Source organism: Empidonax traillii, unplaced genomic scaffold, assembly GCF_003031625.1.
Source record: "Empidonax traillii isolate 1590-97213 ecotype Southwest subspecies unplaced genomic scaffold, ASM303162v1 scaffold229:size1690559, whole genome shotgun sequence".
Classification (NCBI taxonomy): Eukaryota; Metazoa; Chordata; class Aves; order Passeriformes; family Tyrannidae; genus Empidonax; species Empidonax traillii.
The window spans coordinates 1,311,660-1,319,370 of NW_020955422.1; the positions used below are offsets into that span (position 1 = coordinate 1,311,660).

A 7,711-nucleotide genomic window follows, 5' to 3' on the forward strand; every position below is an offset into this window, starting at 1 on the left:
GGTGGTTTTTTTTGTTTGGTTTTTTAATCTGGAAAGGTATTCTTGACTCTGAAATTTCAGAGAAAATTTAAATTTTCTGGAAGTTATCCTTGAATCCCCATATTTGCTTTTAATCCTACTGCATATTTAAGCTCCTTCACTTAAGAGAATCCTGTTAAATAAAGTCAATCTCTACCTGTATTCTTCTGAGTGTGCTGCTTCTTCCTTTTGATTCCTCCTTTTCTTTTCTCATACTTCTGGATTCTGCCATAGACCCCCTGGACCTGAGGTAGCCTCTTTTTCCAGTATCCCTATTTTCCCTAAAACTCCTAACCCAAGCCACTCCTTAACACTTTCTTTCCTTGTAGTTATTCCTCACACTGCTTGTCTGTGTTGTACAGATGAGAGTTCCAGTTTTGTAGCTGGGTCTTATCCCTCACATTTTTCTTTCAGAGGTGTTCTTTTAAGAGTTCCATAAAGTTTTACAGGTTTAAAGGCCAAACTTGAGAGGGAGATCTGATAAGGGAGCAAGGGACTTTGCTATTCTTTCCTTTACCCCAATTTTTTCTTTTTAAAATATTTTTCCATTTGCAGCTTTCCTCCATGAATAGCAGGCAGAAGCCCCTGGGGCCTGTTTATCCAGTCACCCCTATTCTTACACATTTGGGGTGGAATAAAATGGACTCCAGATACCATCAGCTCCTGCTGTTGGGTAAAAGTCTGACTAATGTTATTTTGATAAAAACCAAAGAGCCATCCCCCCCTTCTCCCTCTTCCCTCCCCCAAACCCCCACCCCACCAAGGGATTATGCATTTATTTTATGCTTTTAAGTTGAACAGAAAAGAGCCATAATTTCCTTTAGCATCTCCTCCTTCTAGCTGGTCTTTGGAAGACTGGGAAAGCTGGGGTGTACAGTTGGAGCACCCCTTTTTTCACATTGCCAGTTCCCTGTGCCTCTTTTCCTCCCCAAGCACAGACAGGCACACAGGCAAACAACAGTCTATCTGCAACCCGGTTACCACTGCGAGCAACCACAGCTTTTTTGTTTAACTGTATAATTGCTCTCTCGGTGGGTTTTCTTTTCCCTGTCTCCATTTGTTTTCTTAATAACTAAGACCAGTACATTTAAATGGTCCTTTTTTTTTTATTTTTTTTTATTTTATTTTTAACAAGCATACTGGATGTAACAAGATATGCAGCTAAAAACATTAATCATATTAAAACTAATTAAAAACTGAAAAGTTTCTGTGCATTCCAAGCACTGGGGGCGGGAGGGGGCGGGGAGGGCTTTGGACTGAGCACTGGCGTTTCCTGAGCGCAAGCAAATGCCTGACACATGGACTTCGCCGAATTCCAAAATGTAGCAAAACAGTGCCTGCATATTTGGCAGGAATCACCACCAGTTCAGGTCAGTGTCTGTTTCAGCAGAAGACGAAGCCCTGCATGTTAACAGAGGAAAATAATTCAGAGGAAAAGGGGAGGAACAACATGTGACATTTTGTAAGTGCAGCACTTGCGTTACCCAAGGCGCAGCACTCTCTGTAAACACTTCCTCTGATGCCACTGCCTTCGAATGCATTTTTTTTCGGATTGTGGTAGGGGGAGGCAGCGGGAGGGGTGAGGAGGAGGTCAGGGCTTTCAAGATGTTGGGATATGAATGACCTAGGGTTTTTCCTTTTTTTTTAAAAAAAAAAAAAAAAAAAAAGAAACCCAACAACTTCTACTTTTTAAATGTTGAGGGCAATAAATGTTTTAAGGAGACACCAGTGAGTCTGTGGAAAGACATGCAAGCAGTGCTACAGGACACCAAACCCCAAAACAGTGGGGGCTTGGAGAAGAGAAGGGGCAAGGCTGCAGGGAAGGGGGTACAAGTGATGGGGCTCTGCAGTGCAATCTCACAACACCAAGTGCTGGGGAGGCCACCTGGAAAGGGTGGGTGACTCTTGGAAGCCCTAGTATCTCACCTTGCTTCCACCTTGCTGCTCCATAAGCCTATGCCATAGTTCTTGGTCACTGATCCCCGGTGTCGAGGTGGGACAACCCCCGTATGCTTAGGGGCACAGTCTGCTCTCCCAATCAATTTAGAAGCAAACCTGTTTTTTGCTTTCCCAGTAAGAGTAGGTCATTAAGATTTAAAATACTGTTTTGGTCATGGCCTTCTTGCATCTTTCTTTAATTTCAGCACCTTAAGCTGCCTTTGTTGTCGAGGAACTTGCTATTTCTTCAGAGGTAGGGCTGCATCACTTGTTATTGTAACACTTCTTGGTGATAAAGTTCAGTCTAAAAATTAAGCAGCTGCAATGTTGCAGCACAAATTAGTTTAATGTAAGCAGTCAGGAGCAGCTGTTTGGCTCGGGACTGTGCTCCGGCGGTGGGGGAAGGGCGCTGTGATGCTGACAGTGTTTTTTTCTCTACATAAACATTTTCGGCTGTTGCAGCTTTTGTGCCGATCATGTGACAGTGTCCCTAGGCAGATAATTTATTTCTGTAGCTTTCATGAGCAATCATTAACCTTCAGACACTGAGCTTGCTTTCTGCTTTGTGGCATTTGTTATTTTTTTTTGTATCCTAACTAGTTTAATTCACAGAGTGTCAGGAGAAAATTACAACCAATTTATAATAGACTGTAATGCATAATACTTATGTTTCTATTAAAACAGACCTTGCTTACAAGACCATTCTTAAGGCTTAGCTTGTGTTCATGGATCAGAATAATTATTTTCAGTGATGTAAGTGCAGCTGTCATCATGATACTCCCATAGTGTCTTATTCTGAATGCAAAGCCCTTCAGAGTCCTGATTTGGGACCACCCTTTTGAATTCCTCCTTTGCTGGACACACTGCAAAGTTTATTGAGATGCAACAGGCTTGGGAGAAAGGGCATAGCATTTATTCTGGTGATTGCTATTCTCCCACCATGACCGGCTGCTGAACAGGTATTGACCGCTGCAGAAAGTGTGTCTAGAGGAGAGGCGAGGCACTACTGATAACAATTACAGCTTGAATCTGTACTAACTTACTCTGGGGTTTTAGAGCAGACTCAGCAGACAGGATTGGATCACAAAGCAGTTGTGACTGTTAGAAAAAAGACTTCATTTTCATTCCTGTTCATTTTGTTAGAGCAAGGGAAACAATAAATTAAGTGACTTTGTCAAGGTCACTGAAGAAATAAATGTCAGGGTAGGAATTTCCCTTTCCCTAATCCTTTTCCCCAAGTCCTGTGCTTTTGTCTAGGGAAGATGACAGAAGATTGAAAAATACAGTCTTGGGCAAAAAGACTAAAAAGTAAACAATAAAAAAAAACAAGGGGGGGGGCAGGTGGAGGGAAGAGAAATCACAAAAAGAGCTGAAAGCCAAGGTAACTGCTGACTTACTGTGAATACAATTTTCCTTCAGATCTGAATGTGATTTTGGCTTTTATTTGCTGCCTCTCTGCCCTATCTTAATTCCCTTTTCTAACTGGCCATTCACTAGCACTATGAAGTTCATCGTTTTTTATACAGAAAGCAACTTATTATGTTTATATACACTTTGAATAGGTGTAGCCTAGACATGCGTATTCCTTGCTTTATTTCTTATAGTTTGTGCCATAGTGGAATCAGACATTTATGACAGAAGTCCTGCCACATAATGTTGCAGATACAATGGATAAGACAGACATAGGGTGGAGGGGAACAGACATGGAGAATTAAAAGATTTTTCCAATGCCCCAAGGAAGAAAAGGGACTTTATCATAATCTGGTTGATGGAAGAGCAGTACCATCCTGATAGCTCAACTACTGCTTTACCCCCTTAGGACTCAAATGAAACTTTGTCTATCCTGTGATTGCCCATTAACTTATGAAAAAGGCACGTAACTGGAAGAAGACCAAAATGTATGCTTAGTCTGAGATATGGCAGTAGCACATGCTGTATCATCATGTAAAATATATAAATGGGTGGATGGATTTTGCTGTCAATGTCAGGAAAAACATTTCTTTTCTCATTAGTTAAAAATAATGTCTGAAATTGGTGTTTTACTGATAGTAGGTTTCTGTGTGGAAAGATGAATGAATGAGTAGCTCACTGTTTGAAACCTCCATCTTTCAAAATGTTTAATGAAAATGAAAGCACAACATATGGTAAATGTGGATGGAAATCAGGGATGAAAAAGCAGAAGCCTGGGACGCTCACTGAAGGGCAAACATGAATACAGAGGGGTTTGCTGTGTTACATATAAGCATACATACATACAAGCAAGTAACATTTTTGGATGTATTAGAGTGACTTAGGAGTTATCATCCCATTGACTTTTGACAAGAGTCAGGATGTAACTGCCTAAATCAATTCTGAAAATGGGAATTAGATTTCTAAGTCATTTTAAGGTGCTTTTGAAATTTTTAGCCTTAATCCCAGGGTGATTAATTTGCAACAAGGTGATTCATTTGTATCTTTCTTGTCTTCAGAAGCCTGAATGACACATCTGAGATGCACTCTAAAAGCACAGGTAATAGAGTGCTACCTCAGCGACTTTTTAAAAGGCAATTGATTAATTTGAATTCATGCTTTTATTCACACGTTTAAAGGATTCTGAAATTAGTAATAGTGCTTTGGAGCTGCTTGGTTTGAACTTTCGCTTCCATGCCCTTGCCTTCATTAGGATTCACCCCCCCCCCTTTTTTTTTTCTTTCTTTTTTAATTTTTCTTGAAAATTGTCCCTATCCATCCCCATTGCTAACAGCAATGCAGCCCCTCTGCTCACAGCAAAAGCAGGAGGTCTAAGATAGTTGCTGTTTTGGTGCAAGGAATGGCTGAGTAGTTTTAGAGAAAAAAGTGTCCTGGGACCTGTTGTGAACTGGTCTCTACTAGTTTGCACTGGGAAGTACAGGCACTTTTGCTGGAGCTGCCCTACAGCAAGCAATGCTGGGAGAAAGGGCTGGTCAGACACAGTTAGACAAGACTTCCTTACGGTAAATTCAAGTCACCTAACCTGGTAGTTTGCCCGAACATAAAATAACACTGATCACTTTGGTATTTCACCAGGTTTTGTTAGAACATACTGTAGTGTTTTATGAACTTATTTTTTTGTTATTACTGTCCTAATCTACTTTTGGAAAGCTGAAACTGTAGTAATACTTGTATAGATTTGGTCAAGACATTATATAAATCCATATATACTACTGACCTACATCAACAACATTGTTGCAAAGGTCAGTTTCCATTGCTCCTGTGAGACTCTGTGTTTTAGGGTGTAACTGATGACACAAGATGCTCTCTGGAGTGAAAGGAAGACTGCCAAGTCTTTCTATGGGACTTCTTGAAAACATTAGTGCTTACCAGAAACAGCAGACATCAGAAACAAATCTAAATAGTTGACTTGACTGTACTTTCAGAATCGAAGGATCTGATGATCACAACAACTTTACCTTCACCCCCTCATATAACTGCAGCCAAAGAGACTTCTAAAATTAATTTCGAAGGCAATGACTGGTATTTACTGTTTGGAGTAAGGAAGCCTGGGTTTGCTTGCATGTCTTCAAGGAGAGAAGCAGAGTAGAGGGACTGAATGCAATGCAGGTTTGATTTATGGGCTAATATTGCCAGCTTTTGACTGTGAAAATTATTTGGTAGAATGATTTGTTTCATGCAGTTTCAAAGTAATCTCCCTGAGAGCTAGGAAGTTACCTAAGTTTTTTGTGCTGCAGGCTGGAGAGAATCACGTTCCCAAGGAGCCCTCCTGCATTTTCCAGTGTATCAGCAGTCTCAACCACTATACCTCTTTTGATATAAAGATTCCTAAAAGGTCCTAAGGAATATTGGGGACATGTGAGTATTAGGGAAAACATGCCTTTAAGGACATACTCTGAAGCTCTCTACTCTCATCCACACAAGAGTAGAAGAAGGGTAAAGCTTCATCACAATCTGGGCTGCAATACCTGGGCTTTTCTTTCCTGAGTCCCTTGTCTGGAAAAAGTGCTACACATCATTTGGTCTTTGAGGAACGGAGTGCCTTGCATTGAGAGCAATCCTTGCAGGCACTTCTGGCTCACATTGTTGTTTAGGACATCAAGCACTAAGTTAATAAGTGACAGAGCTTTCCTTCTTGGTAGCCCAGAACTGTAGAGGGTGTACCTAAAAGATCTAAAGTCTACTGTGAAATCTACCACCATCAATTCTCTGAGCTTGCTTTTCTAAATATAAACTGATACAACATAAATCTGTATGTAATACTTGAACATATTCTAAAACAGATCCCAGACTGTCCACCCTGCTCTCAGGAGAGGATGGTAAAGCAGACTGTTTTGTGCAGTAATAGAGCTTGGAAATGGTGACAAACACAAGGTAAGAATGTATAGGAGAACAGTTAACCTGGTCTTTGAGGAATTTGAACTGGTAAATTTCTTTCCCTTGCATTTTTCATTGCTTAAAGAGGGAAAAAAAACCCCAACACTCTCAAAAGGCAAAGACACAAAACAAAACCCTAACCCAAGACCCTGCAGAGGAAATGAAACCACAAGAACATTTTTCACACTAGCTAATTTCAAGGGTCTGGCATACACACAACAAACCTAGGAAGTTTGCGGGTTCATGATACCATTCTCCCAAATGCCAATACACTGGGCTTTCCTGTGATATACACGTGTGCTTTAATGTAGTTTTAAGCATTTATTTATTTTCACTTTAAGTTTTTATCTCCTTTAACCCACTAATTCTCTTCACTGCCATGCAGCTGACCAGTTCTAGAGAATTCGCAGTAATCTTTCACCCCAGAATGTGTTTATATATAGGGAAAGTTGAGCAGAATGAATTTATTTTCACAAGAACAACAGAAGTCCTTATTTTCACAAGGACAAGAGAACAAGCTTGTAGTTTACAAATCAGCATTTCATTTATCTGAACTGCAAAACAGAAGGGAGGAGTTGGCCAGAAACAGGAAACAAGGATCTAGAAATGTATTTTAACACAGTTATTTCTCCCTGAAGATTATCAACAAAATAAAAGCAATGGCTTACTAACCAGAAGCATTGAAGAAAGCTCTGAGGAGTCCTCATTGTGTCCTTCCAGTTCTTAAAGAGGGCTTACAAAAAATGAGGGAAGGGAACTTTTTACACAGGCAGATAATGATAGGACAAGGGGAACAGTTTTAAACTAAAAGAGGAGAGATTCAAATTAGATGTTAGGAACAAATTCTTTACTGTGAGGGTGGTGAGGCAGTGGAACAGTTTGCCCAGAGAAATTGTGAATGCCCTGTCCCTGGAAGTGTTCAAGGCCAGGTTGGAGGGGGTGGTGAGCAACCTTATCTAGTGGAAGGTATTCCTGCCCATGACAGGGGGGTTGGAATTAGATGATCTTTAAGGTCTCTTTGAACCCAAACATTCTGTGATTATATGATTGAATCTTCTGCGTAAATTTTAGTTTCTCTTTAAGGTATCTTGGCACAGGATAGGAGGTTTAGGAGTCTGACTACACTCATGAATATTTTGTCCTGGTTTTTTTTTTTTCCTCTTGAGAAAAGTTGTCAGCTTGAAAGAAGGTGGTATGGTGAGACCAATATCCTTTTATGGAGAATGTGTTTCAAAGAAAAGGATAAATCACAGAAACAGCAGGAAACATCTTTATAATTTCATTAGCTCAATTTAGAGATTAATATTAGGCTTCTGAAATGTGTTTGTTCAGTTGTTTGTTGGCAGTTTTTTTCCACTTCTTTGGAAAATTTGTATTTTTATTCATGGGCTTTACTCACTGTTCTCTG

The 7,711-nt window shown here is 40.2% G+C and overlaps 1 long non-coding RNA gene across 3 annotated transcripts in view; it reads left to right on the forward strand.

The window, feature by feature from the left end:
• Window positions 1-1,276: 1,276 nt before the first annotated feature.
• The window catches only part of LOC114059510, a 38,011-nt gene continuing 31,576 nt past the window's right edge, over window positions 1,277-7,711 (forward strand). For 2 of the 3 annotated variants that reach the window (XR_003571679.1, XR_003571680.1), the window contains exons 1-2: window positions 1,277-1,480; window positions 6,210-6,300. This is a non-coding gene — a long non-coding RNA (uncharacterized LOC114059510). The remainder of the gene's footprint in view (window positions 1,481-6,209; window positions 6,301-7,711) is intronic. The other variant, XR_003571681.1, reaches the window with a different exon arrangement.